This window comes from Fukomys damarensis, unplaced genomic scaffold (genome assembly GCF_012274545.1).
Source record: "Fukomys damarensis isolate Sample0158 unplaced genomic scaffold, DMR_v1.0_HiC HiC_scaffold_9, whole genome shotgun sequence".
Lineage (NCBI taxonomy): Eukaryota > Metazoa > Chordata > Mammalia > Rodentia > Bathyergidae > Fukomys > Fukomys damarensis.
This window is the reverse complement of record NW_022900921.1, coordinates 36,211,221-36,225,977: the sequence shown is the minus strand read 5'-3', so window position 1 is coordinate 36,225,977 and position 14,757 is coordinate 36,211,221. Positions and strand designations below refer to the sequence as shown.

General features: G+C 37.6%; 1 long non-coding RNA gene across 1 annotated transcript in view; it reads left to right on the top strand.

The window, feature by feature from the left end:
* Positions 1 to 14,757, top strand: part of LOC104872051 — a 28,809-nt gene that overhangs the window by 2,398 nt on the left and 11,654 nt on the right. The window contains exons 2-3 of the long non-coding RNA XR_783032.2: positions 4,192 to 4,292; positions 12,010 to 12,104. This is a non-coding gene — a long non-coding RNA (uncharacterized LOC104872051). The remainder of the gene's footprint in view (positions 1 to 4,191; positions 4,293 to 12,009; positions 12,105 to 14,757) is intronic.

The following is a 14,757-nucleotide window of genomic DNA, read 5'->3' as shown; positions in this document are numbered from 1 at the left end:
TGTCTCCACAGTTTTGCCTTTTTATAGTTGGAATTATACAGTGTGCAAACTTTTCAGTTTCAGCCTCTTTCATTTAGAAATACCCATTCAGAATCCTTTGTGAGCTTTCATGGCTTACTAGTTTTTTCTTATAAGAATGAATAAAATTCTATTGTATGGAGGCACTACAGATATTTTTATTCCTCTATGTTTTGAAGGATGTCTTGGCTGCTCATCAGTCTTAGCAAGTCTGAATGAAGCTACTATAAAAATCCCCTTCTTTGTGACATATAACTCAGAGCTCTTTCAGAATGGCAACTTACCCGTGGTCACTAATCTGCACTCTATTATGTGAGAGCTATTGTGTCAAAGAGGGCATGTTACCATCCAAGGTAACTATCTATTGCACTCTTTCCTGAGTTGCCCACTGGGGCCTACCTACAGTGGCTTTATGTTAAAGGTCTATACAGTAGATACATTCTATAAAAGATGCTGTCAAAAACCAATCAAAACCTATCTGTTTGGGATCTTGTAATTGAAGTATGTAGAGAAATAGTTTGTTGGCTTAAAGCTCTGCTCTATAGAGAAATGGATATATGATGTGAAAGATGATTATTTAACTGTGTTGCTGGACTCAGGAGGAAGACATAACCACAGGGAAGAAGAGGCAATTAAACTGGAAGATATTTGTGCCAAAGGTCCACGATAGCAGTTCTGATCTTGTTAGGATTTTCCCAACAGGACGACTAGACAAAAGCCTCACTGAAAAGAAATCCAAAGGGTCATAGAAAGGATCACATTTAAATTGTCGACTCTGATATCCAATCAGTAACACCACATTAATTGTCTCCTTTAATTTCTAAATTTTAATTAATCTGGAATTATACTTTTTTCTTGTTTTCTGGAAAATTAGCTAATTAACTCTTAATGAAGGATGAGAAAGCAAACACTGCTGGTGCCAATATTTCAGTAAGAGTATTAAATCAACATGAAACATAGGGAGGAGGAAGGAAATGGAAAAACAGGATGGAAAAAAAGGAATTAAGATGTAGTATATACATGTGCCAACTGCACAGAAAGAATATAAACATTAGGTACTTCAAACATAAGGTACTAATAAAGAGAGAGAGCATTCAATGTGAATCAAGAGCAATGGAGATGAAGTTAGGCCATATGTGCAAAGAAGACACTTTCCTATCATAAAATGACACTTGTTTTTGTAAAACATATCTCAACTTTCCAGTTACTCTTTCTTCCTCTTTTCCCCAAGACCTAGTTGTGCCAAATAGTTCAGTGCTGCACAAATCTAATTCAACATCAGTGTTTGTGTATGTAGTGAATAGAGCCAATACCAAAATTTTCAATAAAGAATATAAAGAATGTTACAAGAAGGTGGAGGAATAAGTAGGCTGCTGCTGCAACTGCCAATGGTGATACAGTGGGTATGACAGTGAATGCTGGTATTCCCTAATCCTTTACTCTAGTCCTTGTACTGGGATCAGTGCTCTGCATTAATTTTTATTTATTATTTATGATAAATAGATGTGACCTGATGCAAAGAAGGATGAAGAAGTAGTAATTAGGCAGTGAGTTGCAGTTGGAACTAAACAGGTTGACTCTGATGGCAGCCAAGGAGAAGGCTCAGGCATGCATGACAGAGGGGCATGTATAGAAGAGAGGGCGAGAACGGGTGTGTAAGACTACAGATGCTGTTTTGGGGCACACCCCAGGACCATGTAGACTGAAGGCTCTGTTAACTTGGACTTTTCCTCTGGAGGAGTGTGACAGCTGCTCTCTGTTGGCCAGTTTCATGATTAGAGAGCATATCCTCTTCACTCCTCCACTGCATAATTTATTTCTCTCTTGATTAGCATAACATCAACACATCAGGCTAAAAGGATTCAGTGGTACTATGTCTACTTTCTTCTTTTGTCATATTTCAACTTTCTCAATTATTTCAATTTATAAGGTTTCTCTGACCCTAGGGCTAATATATAACCTCCAGTTCTATTAATTTGACATAATTTTGACTCTTTTTAATTCTACCAGACTCCTGCCTGAACACCCATTCAGTAATTTCAACTACAGTCACAAAACTGATGTAGACTTAAAGGACAAACTATTAGGCAATTGCAAGTATTCTTTCTGAATAGCCTGAAAGAAGTTCATGAAAAAAAGCTAATAACTAAAACATTTATAATAGCCTTTCAGGGAAGATTGGGAAAGGGGTCATGTAGCATTTTTTTTTCAGTAGGTTAGGAGGGGACATCACTTGTCCGCTGTACTCTGATAAAAGTATTTTCATGAATTTTATTTCATCAACATTGGATTGAGCTTGATAGAAAAATTCTGACATATTGTCAGCATGTTTATTTTTATATATGGATGATTCCGTAGTTCATACTGTTTATAATTCCTAGCCCTTTAAGATGACTTGTGTCCTTCACGGAGCAAGGAAATGCAGCCTTATTTTGTAGCAAGTGTTTGGAATTAACCACATTCTAGCGTAATTTTGAGTGATAATGATAAATGAGGTAAAAAATTACAGGAAAAATGCAGTTTGAAAATGTTGCCTAATGAACAAGAAAAAAATATCTGAAGCATCAGTAAGAAATTAAAACTCAAATATGAAATTTGGAAAATTTTTGAATGTGCCATCAAAGCAAGTATAAACCAATTCCTACTCCTAAGAAGTCCCTGGTTTGAAGAGAGCAATCAAAACCTATTCTGCATATATTTTAAGGCAGAATGGAGAGACTTCTGTTTATCTCTCATTTTTGGCTACTAGTTGGGAGAGAAATGACAGATGGGAAAAGGGAAAGACTTTAATACTGCCTACGTGGTGTGAGGAAAGTTTTGCTGAACCCAGACTGCATACTCTTAGTTCCTCTCTTTAAATCCAGAAGGAAAACAATGAGGTAAAAAGATAAATCAACACACACATACACACACACACACACACACACAGATATGCAAACAAACCCAGTGAAACCATAAAGAAGTGAGTTGAAGTTTTATACTTTTATTAAAGTGATAATCCTCAAATCATTCAATATACTGATTCTGAGGATTTAGCTAGTAAAGTGCATTCTATTTTACAACCTTTCTATTCTCAAGCCATCTCGTAAATCTTGTCATGTTGTATTTGGTCCACTAAGTAGTGCCATTATTTATCAGGAAATTGAGGAAATAGTGCTCTTTTTAAAATGTGCTTTAGAGCAAGAGAGCTAATTTGCATAATACAATACATTTTAGTTTTAATTTTTGTTCAAGTTAAGTAGAAGAGTTATAAAGATATCCCAGCAATGGTCATACTGAAGTGGCTGCCACATTGCCTGGAAAAGGTTAGTGATGCCCTGGTAAGATTCTTTGCTATTTGTCATTCAGTAGCTGAAGTATTGATTCTGAGAGTAAGCAGACTCCTCCCTGTCAGAGATGTTTGTATTCATTATGTTTCATCTGGCGACTACTTGGCACAATTTCAATTATTTTTCTAACAGCTGGATTTTAGAATTACAGAGCCTTAGGGTTAGAAGGCATCTTGCAAACCACTGAGTACTGTGCATCTATCAATTCATTAGCTGAGTTCTTTTTGTAAGATGTGAGCCCACTACCATCCAGCCTGGCTCGGATGCCTGGGGGTCAGTGTCTTACCAATCCCTGGGTGCTGGAGGCGAGTAGGTATTACCAGTCATCTTTTAGAATGGAAATCAGCTCTTTAAGGGCCGGCTGTGAGGATTTTCATAGTGGTCAGGTTACCCTGCTCATCTAGTAGCTTGTTAAATTTTTAGTTGATCAATATTGGGCGCAATGTTAGAATAGATTAGTACCCCTGTTTTCTCTACCATTGCCATAATTCCTGTGGCGTGGAAAAGTAGATTCAGTAGTGGTCTGGATTCAGAATCTGGGTCACTTTATTTTCATCTTTCTTGTCACAATTTCTTCCTTGACACAAACTCCAACTTCAAAAGGAAAATACACCTAAACATATATAAACACACACACACACACAATTGTCCCCAAATTTAATAGGAATCTTGCTCTCTTCTTGGTCTGGATTCAGAATCTGGGTCACTTTATTTTCATCTTTCTTGTCACAATTTCTTCCTTGACACAAACTCCAACTTCAAAAGGAAAATACACCTAAACATATATAAACACACACACACACACAATTGTCCCCAAATTTAATAGGAATCTTTTGCTCTTCAGCTCTTAGCCCCAGTACCATTCCCCAAGGATGTGGCTGAATCCCATGGAGGACTCTTTTGCCTGTTGATGGTGTTAATGGTGTCTACCCTTCTGCTGTCTTGGTATGTACATGTTCCTAAGAAGAGGAAATAAAAGCTATTTTTAGAAATTTGGGAGAGACTTTTCCTGCTCTAGCTAGATGGCTGTTAAATTTCAAAACAAAGCATCCTCTGAGAAAAAGGGAGAAAACAGTGAGAATATTTCAGAACAGACCTTGGGGCTCCTGGGTCTGCTGCTGTGGTTGTATACATTTACTAGTTGGTAGTTGCTCACCTCCTTTTTGGGAATTTCACATTAGATAATAGATGTACAGGAAAAGACAGTTAGTGAGGCACTGAATAGAGGGGACAAGTCCTCTTTGTTATGCTCAAGTAACTCACTTGAATTGGTTGTCTCACAGCTCAACTTTACTAGGTAATTTTTGAATTGAATTAGCAATGAGCATTACAGAACAATAAGGGTTTTATTGGATCCTGTCCTATTATAATATTCAGTGGGAGTCCCATTTGGCTTTTCAGTTTGCTCTGTGTAACTAAAGTAAAATAATTGTCGTGTTGTTCTGTAGAACCCAATTTGAATGAATAATGAATAGTTATCCTTGGAAAATACAGAGGACACAATGTCTTTATTATTAATTTCAGAGAACACAATATCTGCACCTTAAATCTGGATCATTTTAGTATTTTGCCCTTGACAAGGCATATAAAATTTAATAAAACCTAAATTACCTTTGAATTCTAGAGAATTTTGTGAGCTTACTAATTACCAAAATGGTCTGCCCAAGATTTAGGAATATAAAAGCTGAGGATATGGAAGAACATAACAGTGAACAAGTAGGATGCTTTCTGGAAGTTAGATTTTCTTGGGCCTTTAGGGAAAACGTGTCATTTTCTTTAGCCTTTCAGCCTTTGAGTCACCTCGCTCATGTGGTAATATCTCTGCTGTATACATCGTGTTGGGAAGCAGAAGCCATTTCCCCTACAGAGGCTGAAAAACACAGATACTCAGTACTTTCAGGGAAGGAGGCAGCTTCCGATAATTGAAAGTTAAATCTAGAGCTCCTTGAATAAAAAAGACAGAGGCAAGAGGGAATTTGTTCTGGGGCTGTGGAAGTAGAAAAAACAAGCCCAGCATCTGAGGGGAGCAGTGTGGTGCCAGCAGCAAGAGCTCTCTGTATGAGGGTTGCTGGCAGGACAGCCTCTGTCCAGGTGTCCGATGCCCAGATTTGGCATTGGTCCTATCGTGTGGTTTTGGAAGTGGTTCTAGTTTCCTAATTTCCTGTTTCCTTAGTCCTTTTGTGAGTGTCTGAGTTACTCCAACATATTTCTCTCAAATATAAAATATTTTAATTTTATAACTTTAAACCTTTTAAAATTGGTTAGATTTAGTTTCTGGTACTTGCAATCAAGATTCCTAATTGATTCAGTAGCATAGGAATTTCTGTGGATGATCAAAATTAGCTCCTCTGAGGAACATAAAACGAAGAATTTTATCCATCCTCACTACATTACCCTCATTTTACATATCTATTCCCCACTCCTTTTCCACACTAATTCCCCGGAGCAGGAAAGAAAATGAAATAATTGAATTTAGGGTGCTGAGAAATTGGGATTTATCTTTTAAAAATAGACTGCTCTATACTCTTAACATACAAAACAGATATTCTTTATTTCTAAGTGATTTGCTGTTTTAAAGAATTAGGTTTCACCTAGTGAAAGCACCAATTTACTGTATCTTTCTACATAAAACAAAAATGCAGGGGAGACTTCAGAACTGTTCCCTGAAGAGATATTGTCTCCACATTAAAGGCTTAGATAAGAGGAAGGGACTGCATTAGGACCGGTTCACTATATTTTCAGTTACATTCAATATCTGCACTATGCTTGTATTAACTCAATTTTAAGCTCATTGATTAAGTAAGGACACCTGCTGTGATGCTGGCATAATTGTCTGCTACTTTGCAGGAGCTCAATGAATGAAAAACTAAATGTTGTTGCTTATGATATTATATATAAGTGATATTCCAAATGTCATAATTCCATACACTTACTTTTCATGTATACACAGACAATTTGTGAGTAATCCTCAGGATTCTGGTTCCCAGTGCTATGCACTGTTATGGCGAACACACAACTTCCCAAAATAGCAAGATTTTGTGATTGGCAAAAGAGCATATCCAAACCCCTTGACACATACAGCACAGCTCATTATAATACTCATTACTGCTAAATAATAATGTTGATTGTCAATATTATTCAATTAATCTAAACATTTAAGAGCAATTAATAATTGAGAGCACTATGGGGAATGTTGTATTCTTTCTTATCAACATTATTTCCTCTTTATATTTCGCAGACACCTCTATCATTCATAAAATCAGCCTAAACTTCTAGAACCAAATATTCTCAAAACCCACAACTCAAGACATTTTAAGTACTATTGAAAACTATATTTTACACAAGTTTTTTCTTTTTATTGAGTTTATTGGTACAATCTAGGTATACAATACAGTTACATTCATTACTGGGATCTTGTACCTTTACATGACAGGTCTTGGTTCTCATTTTTTCCCCTTGTCCCACCCCCTCCTTCCCTCCCCATTTACAGACACTTTATTTCCATTTTTTCATTTTCTCATATTTGTTTTCTTTTCTCTTATTCCCTTTCCCCTACCCTTCCCAGTTTCCCTACACCTTTAGCCCTTTTCTTCCTATTTCACATTATTAATTATCTCATTAGGATCTTGTGTACTATTATAGTTTATTCACACCAGAGAAACTATTCTGTTAACCTGTTTAAAAGAAGTAACAGCAAGAAGCTTTCCAGACATGGAAAAAGAATTTAACATACAGATAAGTAAAGCATATAGAACCTTGAATAGCCATGATCGGGAAAAAAACACTCCATATCAGATAATAATTAAAATGCCAGAAATTCAGCACAAGAACAGAAACTTGAAAGCTGTTAGAGAAAAGCAGTGAATCACCTATAAAGGAAAACCCATCAGAATTACAACAAATTTCTCAAAATAAACTATAAAGGGAAGGAGAGCTTGGAATGAAGTATTTCAAGCCCTAAAAGAAAACAACCTCCAACCTAGATTAATATATCCTGATTAATGTATCTTTTAAAATTGATGAAGAAATAAGATATTTCCATGAAAAGATCACACCAAGAAAAAAAAAAAAAAAAAAAAAAAAAAAAAAAAAGGTGCAGGTAGTGGAAAGTAATTAGGTAACAGGGTACAGGGGAGTAATGCTTGTCTCCTAGGAATGAATTGTTTCCCTTAGGGTGGGTTAATATATTCTGTTCCTCCAGAGGAGCCTAACCAGTAAAATATCTCTGTATCAAGTATTGCTCAGATGAGGTGCAACAATGAGTGTGGCAGTTCTCTTTGCCGGAGACAAGATTTACAGGGTTACTCACGTGAGTCAGCAGAAATACTATGGGGAATGTTGTATTCTTTCTTATCAACATTATTTCCTCTTTATATTTCGCAGACACCTCTATCATTCATAAAATCAGCCTAAACTTCTAGAACCAAATATTCTCAAAACCCACAACTCAAGACATTTTAAGTACTATTGAAAACTATATTTTACACAAGTTTTTTCTTTTTATTGAGTTTATTGGTACAATCTAGGTATACAATACAGTTACATTCATTACTGGGATCTTGTACCTTTACATGACAGGTCTTGGTTCTCATTTTTTCCCCTTGTCCCACCCCCTCCTTCCCTCCCCATTTACAGACACTTTATTTCCATTTTTTCATTTTCTCATATTTGTTTTCTTTTCTCTTATTCCCTTTCCCCTACCCTTCCCAGTTTCCCTACACCTTTAGCCCTTTTCTTCCTATTTCACATTATTAATTATCTCATTAGGATCTTGTGTACTATTATAGTTTATTCACACCAGAGAAACTATTCTGTATTTACACGTGTGACTTTATTTCACATAGGAGTATGTCCTCAATATATTTAACACAATTTGATCATCAAAATATGAGAGAAGGGCTGGGGATTTAGCTCAGCAGTTTGGTGGACTGCCTTGCAAGCGCAAGGACCCGAGTTCAATACCCGGTACCAAAATAAATAAATAAATAAATAAAATATGAGAGAGATTTGTCGTTACCAGATGCATGCTATGGTTTTGGTATGGTTTGTTCCTCAAAGGTGCTAAAGGCCTGGTCCCTGGTGGTATTGAGGTGGTAGAATCTTTAAGAGGTGTAGGGCCGGGATTTAGTTCAGTGCTGCCACAGCCTGCCTCTCCTATTTCACATTATTAATTATCTCATTAGGATCTTGTGTACTATTATAGTTTATTCACACCGGAGAAACTATTCTGTATTTACACGTGTGACTTATTTATTTCACATAGGAGTATGTCCTCAATATATTTGACACAATTTGATCATCAAAATATGAGAGAAGGGCTTAAAAAAAAAAAAAAAAAAAAAAAAAAAAAAGTGCAGGTAGTGGAAAGTAATTAGGTAACAGGGTACAGGGGAGTAATGCTTGTCTCCTAGGAATGAATTGTTTCCCTTAGGGTGGGTTAATATATTCTGTTCCTCCAGAGGAGCCTAACCAGTAAAATATCTCTGTATCAAGTATTGCTCAGATGAGGTGCAAGAATGAGTGTGGCAGTTCTCTTTGCCGGAGACAAGATTTACAGGGGTACTCATGTGAGTCAGCAGAAGCTATCATCCCTTGAAGCTCATAAAATAAGTATTTAGACCCAAAGTCGGTTGAGTGGCACACTAGTGAATGTCTAATACAGAATGTCTAAACTCCTAATGGCTTCGTCCTTTTCACACTGATGTAACAGAATACTTGCTACTTGCAAATAAGTAAGAAAAAAACAAAGGAGGGGAGGGTATTTGGTTCATCATTTTGGTGGCTGGAGGTCCATGCTGCTTGGCATCAACATCCTGCCAAGTGCTCCCTGGCTGTTCCACAACATGGTGGTGAAGCAGAAAGAAAACCAATCCTTATATTACATACAATTATAAAAGGGGACTACTTAGATCGAGTTACAGTACCAGAGGCTAAAAGTCCATCATAGCCATTTGCATGCCGGGCAGCCAGAGATCTGGTAGCTGCCCAGTCCAAGAAACTGGAAACCTCAAAACAAGAGAGACAAAAGATGCAGTCCTCATCTGAGGCTGAAGGTCTGGAAATTCCAAGGAAATTTCCTTGTCTGCATCCACATTCAAAGGCTGAATAAACTCGAGTCTGATGTTTCCAGGAGATGACGGTAACAAAAGATACTCACGTGCTACAGGATTGTAGCCTTACTTCCTCCTTCTTTCCAGTTTGGTTTCATTCAGGCCTTAAGCCTATTGGAGGTGGCACCCACAATCACGGCAGCCCTTCTCCCTCAGTGTACTGGCCTTCATGGGATCATTTCTGGAAACACCCCTGCAGACCCTCCCAGAGCTGTGCTTGACTATTCTCTTGGAATCTCTTAACCCAGTCAAGGTGATTATCAGGTTAACCATTACAGGTGTTAAGACCTTGCCACCTTGCCGAGACTTGGGACAATTCTGAAGGGCCAAACCAATTTCAGCACTTCCCCTGAAGCTTTTGCTAAAACCGAATCAGTTCAATTCTTCTGTCTGTCAAATTCTGTCTCCCTCACTTTCTTAAAATTACCTTTCAAATTGCTACCCAACAGGGCTGGGGATTTAGCTCAGTGGTTCCAGCGCCCACTTCACAAGCACAAGGACCAGAGTTTGATCCCTGGTACCAAAAAGCAAATTACTGCCCTGCATATTATTGCTTCTGCATTCAAGTGCTCATACAGGAGTTTGTTGCCTGGGTGATACAATCCAAGTCTCACTAAAGTAAGTCTTGAGATGAGTGCTGGGACTGTATTCTTTCTAGGCTGTCAGAATTTCTAAGTGATTGTCACGTGATGAAACTTTTCCTTGGTGGTGGCCAGATGCTATCTGCCTTACCAATAAGGTATCCTGATGTAAGCTGCTATCACTCTACAATTTAAATTCAAGATATGTTTATCTTTGTTCTGAGCATTTTAATTTTCACGGCAGCCCTTCTCCCTCAGTGTACTGGCCTTCATGGGATCATTTCTGGAAACACCCCTGCAGACCCTCCCAGAGCTGTGCTTGACTATTCTCTTGGAATCTCTTAACCCAGTCAAGGTGATTATCAGGTTAACCATTACAGGTGTTAAGACCTTGCCACCTTGCCGAGACTTGGGACAATTCTGAAGGGCCAAACCAATTTCAGCACTTCCCCTGAAGCTTTTGCTAAAACCGAATCAGTTCAATTCTTCTGTCTGTCAAACTGTGTCTCCCTCACTTTCTTAAAATTACCTTTCAAATTGCTACCCAACAGGGCTGGGGATTTAGCTCAGTGGTTCCAGCACCCACTTCACAAGCACAAGGACCAGAGTTTGATCCCTGGTTCCAAAAAGCAAATTACTGCCCTGCGTATTATTGCTTCTGCATTCAAGTGCTCATACAGGAGTTTGTTGCCTGGGTGATACAATCCAAGTCTCACTTCTTAAAATTACCTTTCAAATTGCTACCCAACAGGGCTGGGGATTTAGCTCAGTGGTTCCAGCACCCACTTCACAAGCACAAGGACCAGAGTTTGATCCCTGGTTCCAAAAAGCAAATTACTGCCCTGCGTATTATTGCTTCTGCATTCAAGTGCTCATACAGGAGTTTGTTGCCTGGGTGATACAATCCAAGTCTCACTAAAGTAAGTCTTGAGATGAGTGCTGGGACTGTATTCTTTCTAGGCTGTCAGAATTTCTAAGTGATTGTCACGTGATGAAACTTTTCCTTGGTGGTGGCCAGATGCTATCTGCCTTACCAATAAGGTATCCTGATGTAAGCTGCTATCGCTCTACAATTTAAATTCAAGATATGTTTATCTTTGTTCTGAGCATTTTAATCGAATGGGTGGTTTTTCTTATTTCGGGGAGCCTAAAATCTACATGACTCATCTACTCAGTGCTTTCTTGGCCAGTTTTATTATAATGCTACAATTAAACCATTATTTAATTAAATGTGTGTTCAATGACTATTTCTCTGAGACAGACTATGGCAACAAGACATGCACTCAGTGAGTACTTCTGTGTCACATTCTTGAAAGCCACCAAAAGGAAGTGCCAATCTTTCATTAACTGGACAAGGACAAGGACAAGGACCCAGAATATAAAACTCTTCCTCCAATGAAAATGTAATTTCTTGTGTCAAGTAATAGTTGTCCCTTCTTTCTTTTATGGGAAGACACGTGGATAAAAAGAATATTTTTCAAATATTTAGTCTTTATCTCCACACAAAGCCTCTACTCATTTATAATAATCAGATTAATTCAAGAAACCTTGGTATATAGACTTCATTTCAATATTTATTTCTTATTTTATTCTGGAAAGGAAACATTATGTAATTGATGTGGAAAGTTATAAAGAAAAACTCTCCCTCTATCTCACCAGTCTTCAAAGTTAGCTACTGTTGATATTTTGGTGTTATCTCCTGTGGAATAAAAGCATGCACATACAACACCAGCTCGCTGGTGTATACTTACAAGTGTATACTCACACATAGAAGATGCTTTCCTCAGTCACTTGGCCCTGGGCTTTAGATGTCCTCTTCTGAGAACCCATGAAAGGGGCCTTTGAAGAACCCTCACGGCTCTGAGTTTTCCTAGAATTAATTCACTAGAATCTCAGTGTAAATGCTGCCTTCAGCACAGGTGAGTTCCTTGAGTAGTTTCTCTCTACTTCTCTTTCTGTTTGTTTTTGCAGGATGTGACTTCAGATGTTGCCTGCAGACAAAATGTCACATAAACAAGTTGACGAGAGTAGGAAACATATGGTGAAGTTGGTGCATGCTGCTAAATGTAAATACCATTTGAAATCATCTCTTTAATTACTGCACACTTGGCTATAATAATGTGAAACCAACACAACTAATTATTTATGAAGGCCATCCAAAGAAAAAGACAAAGATCAACAAATTTATTGAAGAGATATATGTATATATATGAAATATATATGTATAGATACACACATACATTGGATGGAAGTGAGGGATTCAGTTTTTAGATGATTCAAACAAAATTCATGGTTGACTGAAATTCATACCTTTCAGTCAATTATTTTATTTTTACAATAAATATTATAGATAAGTAAAAAACAGAAGGAAAAGAAAACATACATCCAAGCTCAATGTATAGTTTCTTTCTGTTGATATGGAATTTCTCTTATATCCTTCTTTAATGTTCATTTAACCCTTTGTTTATTCAGACATTTGTTGAGAACCAGTTCTGTGCCAAGTGTGTTTCAGATGCTGGACTTACTGGGAGGAAGAGGGAACACATGGGTCCTGCTTTGTACCATGAAGGATACAAACTTTTAAACCTACATCTCTAACTGGTTTACATGGTGATCTAAGTACTGTGGATTTTATTTTTCTTAAATCATTAACATTTAAGTGCTGTGACAGGGGCGTGATTTGTTCTTTCACTCTTTTTAAAAACATCCTTCTTATGCCTGCTCAGGTATTTCCTAAATCCAGGTCAGTGGACAAGAGTTTAGAAGACGAAGTAAATGCAACACCCAGCCAGGGTGTCTCTTTGTCAGAAGCACAGTTAACTGAGTTTATGCCTAGATCTTGAATCTTGGACACAGTCATATTCGTCCAAAAATATTCTCCACTGCTTCTCTTCTGTGACCCCCAGGCATGATTCCTTGAGTTCTTCAATTTTGTGAGTTTCCTACCTGGGGTGAAAATGCTCATCTCTTCCTTTTCAGCTTACCTTAATGAATATTTCTCTTTGTGTGGGAATACTCCTCTGTGTTAGCTGACGGTCAGGGGTGGATAAAAAACAGCCTTTCTATCATTATTATTTCATCTGAAATTTCCACTTGTTGGTAGCTTGGTCAGGGCAGTGTCCCTGGAGCAGTGTTGGAGTCAGTCCTGTGAGGTTGTTTTTAATCTCTCTTCAGGACGTCTGGTTGTCTTGTCGCTATGTTTGATGCTGTAATAAAATCTCCAAATGGAAAAAGGCACCATTTAATACCTTGTTATGTAGAATACAATGGGTGAAATTAATTCCTAATTATTTATTACTGTAGCGTGATTAGTCTCAAGTGCTACTCCCAAGAATGAAGTTGGATAAGAGAGAGTATCTTCATAAGGCAGAGAAGAGGGAAAGGGAGAAATTCTCTTTCTGTTCTTTCAGCTGTGCCAGGATCTGCCTTAGGCCAAAGCCAGAAGTCCCCAACCTGGGAAGCTGGGGTGTGGTCAGTGAGCTGGGATACAGGGCAGTGCCAGAGACAGCGTGGCTTTGAAGCTTCTGGCTGACTGGCCCGTCACATCACCTCACTTCAGTTCTGTCTCACTTGGCATGGAAGCCCAGAAGAGGATTAGGCTCTAATTGTTTAGCTGTTCCTAATTGTTTAAGTTCCAAGTCAGAAGAAAATTGGGTTCGTAAGTCAGGAAATTTCAGCATGGGCTTCACCAGGCATTAGGATAATTGCTCTCCCCAGGGAGCTGCATAAGCGGCTTCTTCAGCAGAAGGACACATACTTTGGTGCACAAACAATATGCAGTATACTCTTGTCCCTCTGCCTTTGTAAGACTGTTTCAAGCCTTCCTAGCAATTATTTAATTCATGAAAAAGTGCTTTTAAAATGTAAAATCAAGTTTTTTTTACTTTGATATCCACATTATAAAAGAATAGATGTACTAAATATCAGTGGTGTTCTATAATGCTAGAAAGGAGTCTCCAACAATATTATAAAGCAGAAAAACAAAAAAATTCCAGGAATTTAAAATTAGTTTTTTTTTTTTCTTTTTGTTGAGGTTATTGGTACAATCTAGGTATACAATACAATTACATTCATCGTTGGGATTCTGTACCTTTACATAATAGGTCTTGATTCTCATTTTTCCCCTTGGCCCTGCCCTCCCTTCACCCCCTCCTCTCCTCCCCATTTACAAGCACTTTATTTCCATTTTTTCAATTTCTCATATTTTTTTCCTCTCCCTTATTACCTGTCCCCCACCCTTCCCACTTTCCCTACACCTTTAGCCCTTTACTTCCTATTTCACATTATTAATTATCTCATTAGGATCCTGTGTACTATTGTAGTTTTTCACACCAAAGAAACTATTCGGTATTTCAGTTAAAGAAATCTCTGTATGAACATTAAAAATAGGGAATCCTAAGATAAAACTAAAAAGGAAAGTAAAAGAGAAAAGGCAATGATGTAACATCAAAACAATACTTAATTCTGGAGATGAAAATGGTCCCTGAACACATTTAAATTGTTTCTCACTCTTACAGTCTTATCTTATTCTTTTTTTCATTATTTAGAGGATACTTTATTAGTTTCTGTAATCAAACCCATGTAGATATGACCTTACATATTTAGTATGATGTGTTACCCCTGTACACACGAAAAAAAAAATAAATTAACATTTCTAGACCAATATGGTTGTCCATTTCTGTACAATGCCAAGTCAACACAGTAAATTGGAATGACTTT